Genomic DNA, 5842 nt, shown 5'->3' on the forward strand with positions numbered 1-5842 from the left:
ATTCTCAATATCCTTCTCCACTAGCTCATATTCCTCCCCAGAAGAGTCATCCATGTCTTCCACTTCTCTAGAATCATTAAATGAAGGGACAGAGAGTCTATGTGACAGTTTCAACCGCCTTCTGCACCCAATGAGATGGAAAAATGGCATGACTTGCATGACATTCTAACGCTGTGATGGACAGTGGCACACTGATACCCAGTCATGCAGAACCAACCTCATTGCTACAAGTGCTTGTGCACAATGTTGCCAATACATTAAGCTACTCCTTAGCAAAAAATTAGCTACAATGAAGCAGTTAGAGATGCGCTACAGCGCTCGAATTTTGCTGTTGGCACCATCACGTTGCTGGGATTACTTGAGACCTTTTGTACCGTCGGCACCATGCCGACAGCGGAATTGTACGGGTTAATGGTGAAATTCGTTGTTTTCACATCAAAATCTATCATTTTAGCCAAAAAAAAAAAAGATCGAAAAATGGCCGGCACTGAGGCGACCCATAGGGCTAAAATTAGCTGGCACATGGCAGATTAATATCTCAGTCTCTAACTTGCCAACACAGTACCTACTCACTTTCGGTGGCACACTGCCTGTAAGTACACTGTGGTTGGACCTTTAATAGATGATGATCCAACAGGAATGTGCATCAAATCATTTGCAATAGAACTCATCTTTGGTTCGGAGGATTGTGGCAAATAATCTCACCTCCCTACCACATAGTTTCTGGTGGCATGGAACTTTTGTGCCACCTTTTTCTTTTTCTTTTATAATTATTCGGTGCAGAACAATATATCTACAGAGAGGTCCCATGGTGCTGCTCCTGTCTGAGATGGTACCTATTATATCTACAAGGCCTTCCCCTCCTCCCGGCCACAAGGCGAATTGCCCCAGGTAGTGTTGGGATCTGGACATATATATATATATATATATATATATATATATATATATACAGTATATATATATAAATATATATATATATATGTATATATATATATATATATATATATATATATATATATACAAATGCCCCTGTGATTACCACACGCCTCTTTCTCCCTTTTTCCTTTGTATAGGGGAGATAATTATACCTGACAGTCCAATCCTCCGGCATTCTACCTTCCTCCCCAGGCCAATCTACACATCTTCCACATTCATTCTTCTCACTATCTTTCATCCATGCTTCAGCATTTCGTCACTCACTCCATCAATTCCTGGGGCTTTCGCCATTTTGACTTTCTTTCATTGCTTCCACAACTTCCCATCCTACCAATTTCTTCCTCTCTTCTCACATCCCTCCATCTTTCCAGCTATTCCCCAGCCACTTATACCCACATTACTTTTATTCTCTATGTTCAACAATTCCCTTAAAGTTTTCTCTCCCCATCTGCCCAGTTATTCTCCCTTCACCACTAGTATTCTACCATTTTTATCTTTTTACTCCCCGACTAACTTCACTTCTTTGATATCCTGTCTAACTCTCTTTACCTCTTTCCCAGAACAATTTCTCTTACATATCCCTCCACTTTTACAATCTCAAATTCCTTCCAAATTCCTCATCCACTCTCTTCTTACTACTCTTTTCACCTCTCTTTTCCTTTCTTACATATAACCCTTTCTTCTGTCTCTCAACTTCTTTCCACACCCCCATTTCTCATCCACATAATATATTCTTTCTTCTTCATGTGCCACAGCTGCCTCGCCTCTTCATTCTACCATGCTGTTCCCTGCATCCCCTTTCGCCTTCTCTGTCACCTCACTACTCCACCTCATATGCTGCATTGATTTATTCAAAATTGATTCATCTTGTTCACACCTTCCACATGCCCCATCTGCCCCAAATCCCATATTTGCCCAATCCACTCCTCCACTTCTCTCTTATATTCTGCCTTTTCTGCATCCTCTTGTAACCTTTCCACATTCCTTGCATGAACTACTTCCTCCTGTCCTTCCCTTCTTTATTATTTCTCCATTTCATTTGGACCTTGATTCTCACCAACACCAAGTGGTGGTCAGAAAGTCCACTTCCCAGCCTCTATATGCTCTTTGCATCCGTTACACACCTTCCTCATGCTATCATCCACACTCACATAATCAGTCATTGCCTTCTGTTCATTCAGTTCTACCACCCACCCTTCTCATTCCTCGCCACGTATACCTATGGATCATTTTGCAGGTCTGAAGAGGGTATTGGCTATCACCAACCCTCCTCGCGGCAGAAATGTCCACTAAAGCACAACCATTCTCATCCATCTCTGCAGGCACACTGCACTCACCAACTACTGCATCTACCTTCACATTCCCTACTTTTTTCATTCATATCTCCAGTCAAAAACACTCTCCCAAATCTTTCAAACTTTTCCAATGCATGCTTCCACATTTGGTCCAGAACTTCTTTCTTCTCACTCTGCCTGCACTTTGATCTTGCATTGGCACATACATGCACACAGTCACCCTCATTTGTAGTCCAACTTTTCAATCTTAGCTACACAATCCTTGAGCCAACAAATCCTTACTCTCTTATATTCTCCTTCCATCTGTTACCCATATCAATGCCGACTCCTTCTTTTGGCCGCTCATTCTCATCTACTCCCGTGCATATACCCCATCCATACTTCACCTTCTTTTCACACTCTCACCTATTCATTTAGTTTCCAGTTTACTCCATATACATCAGTTACTCCATATACATCCACTTTCGCACCCTCAAGAACCTGGGCAATCTATTTCCTTCACCCCATCATTTGCACCCCTTACATTTCCATGTCGCAATCCATACCAGGTCCTTTGTTCGGTCCTTAGTCGTCACCTCTTTGTCGAGTACTTGGTTTCGAGGCTTCTTGTTCGTATTTTTAGGTGTAGTCGTTTTCCGGGGAAGGGCACTAACCCTCCTGCCAACCCACTTGTTGTCAACGTAGGGAACAACACATGTTGGTTGATTTTAAATGTTACCATCCAGTGTTGTACATACTTTCCTGGTTTACAGGATATATATATATATATATATATATATATATATATATATATATATATATATATTATATATTATATTATATATTATATATATATATATATAGAGAGAGAGAGAGAGAGAGAGAGAGAGAGAGAGAGAGAGATCATCATCATCATAAGCCATTACAATTCCACTGCTGAACAAAGGCCGCCCCCAACCATCTCCAGGAATTCTTTGAATGAGCCACTCTTTGCCACGTTTTCCTGCAATATTCTTTATCTCTTCACTCTACCTCCTGTCTAGCCTTTTTCTGCTACGCGGCCAGACTATCTCTTGATGTCCAGTCATTCAACCTCTTGCTCTATCGGTTATCCCTTATTCTTGCTACATGGCCTGCCCTCCTCCATTTCTGTTCTTTTATAATTTCTATAATATCTTTGACTTGAGTCTGCTCTCTCACCCAAGTTGATCTTTTTCCTGTCCCGTAAAGATATTCCCAGCATTGGACCTTTCCATTGTTCTCTGGGGAACGAATTAGTTTATTTATATCGATTTTGTCAGTTTTCAGGTCTCAGCAAACCATACGTCATAACTGGAATTATACATTCATTATATAGTTTTCGTTTCATATAAACTGGCAAACTACTTTTCATAATGTCTCTATGTTTACTGCAGGCTTTCCATAAAATTGTAATGCGTCTTTTTATATTTTGCTCTCATTATCTTTCTCGATAATTTTAGTATTTGTCCCAAGTAATAATTGTGCTCCTCGACTTCTTCAAGAATTTCCCCACTTGTTCTGATGACGCTTTTTGGTGTTTGTGAATTGAACATTTGTTCATCTTTTTAGCCCTACTTTCAGACTTTCTTTTGCTCAGGTCATTTAACGTTTCTTGCACTGTCTGCTGTTTCTGAGATTAGCACAATGTCATCTGCAAATCTTAGATCGTTTAGCGTATTTCTTTCTCCATCTATGTTCACTCCCTTTTGTTTTCCCAGGCTAGCTTTCTGAAAATACTTTCTAGGCATGCTGTAAATAATTTTGGTGAAACTGTATCTCCTTCACGCACGCCCTTCTGAATCTTTTTTTTCTGTGTTCTTATGTAATTTAACTGTAGCAGTTCCCTTTATATGTGTTTTCAAGCGGTTTAACAATGTTCTCATTCACTCCTTGCTCTCGCAATGAATTTATAATTGCAGTTTCCCACTGAGTCGAAAGCCTTCTCGTAATCAACAAACCTAGCAGAGAGTGGTTTATTAGATTCCGTAGTTTTCCCAATTAGCTTAATCATTGTGTGTAGATGATCAGTAGTCGGATACCCGCTTCGAAATCCTGCCTGTGCGCGAGGTTGGTTTTCCTCCAAATTCGTAGTTATTCTGTATACGGACTTTAGTGATGAGTTTATAAATAACTGATAATAAGCTAATGGGTCGATAGTTACTAAGATCTTTTGAGTCATCTTTTTTTGTAAAGTAAAATAGCTATTGCATTACATCAAGTTTTTTTTTTTTCTTCTTTTTTATACATTGAGTAAATAAGTGAGCAAGCCTATTTTGTACTTGTACTCCTGCATCCAACAGTAAATCTGCTACTATTGCAGCTTTCCCGGAGCTTTCCCTCTTTTCATATTCTGAAGAGAAATATTTACTTTTTTTCTGGCGTTACCTCAGGTATTTCACTTTGTGTCAACTGAAAAGTTAGGAATTTGTACTACGGTCATTGTTGCATACAGTTCTTTGTAAAATTCTTTAACTTTCTCTTCACCATCTTATCTTCGCACTGAATGACTTCACCGTCTTTGTCTTTCATCGGTATAATTTGTTGATTTCCTAGTGCCATTTCACTTCCGACTTGTCTCAGATTTTTCTTTTTTTGATGGTTTCTTTGATTTGATCCATGTTTCACTTTCTTTTTTCTTCTCTTTGTCTTTTGTTGATAAGCTTGTTTAATTCTGCTCGTTCAATTTTATCTTTCTTTTTTTTTACTTTCATTTCATTTCATTGTTTCATAAGCTCGAGTGTCTCTTCTGAATACTTCTTTGCTTTGTTTGTATTATGTTTCCTACTACCTCCGCTGATTCTCCTTCTTTGTTAGTCTCTCATTCAGCTCATCAATGTCACATTCAGCATTTCTTAGAGCCTGAAGTCTGTTCCTTATTTCCAACTGAATGGCTGCTTTGTTATCGTTTACTTTTATTGGACATATCTTCTTATCTTTAATCATCTTCTCTCTTTCACTTTTGAAATTGAATCTTGCTGTGTAACCCACCATTCTAAGGTCACTTTCGATATTTGCTTTGTTGATTACGGTGACATTTGTGATCGTCTTATTCTTATCTGCTATAATGAAGTCAGTTTCATTCTTTGTTTCTCCATTTGGGCTTCTCCAGGTCCACTTTCTCTCTGTTCTTTTGTGGAAGAATGTGTTCGTTTTGCTCATGTTATACATTTCAGCTAAGTTTACCAGCATCTCTCCTCTTTCGTTCCTTTCTCCCACTCCATATTTTCCCACACAAGCATCTTCATTTCTTGATTTTCCAAGTTTTGCATTGAAGTCTTCCATGAGTATAGTAATGTGGTCTTTTCTTGTTCCATAATCTAGGAGATGTCATCATAGAATGTTTCAATTTCTTCATCTGAGCTTTGAGAAGTTGGTGCATATATTTTTATTACATTCAGGGTATATTTTTTGCACAGTTAATTACCATCAAAGCTACTCTGTCAGACACACTGCTGAATTTAACAACGTTGTCTGCAAGATTTCTGTTAATTAAAATCCTACACCACTAACCTTTTTCATTTTGCCTTCCTCTCTGTGTAGTAAAATAGGTGGTTGCTGTTCTCTGAGATAAATTACTTTTTCTTCTTTTCTGTGGGTCTCACTCAACCTAC

The sequence above is a fragment of the Coenobita brevimanus genome, chromosome 88 (genome assembly GCF_032717465.1).
Source record: "Coenobita brevimanus isolate Jiangsu-jjx chromosome 88, ASM3271746v2, whole genome shotgun sequence".
In the NCBI taxonomy this organism is placed as follows: Eukaryota; Metazoa; Arthropoda; class Malacostraca; order Decapoda; family Coenobitidae; genus Coenobita; species Coenobita brevimanus.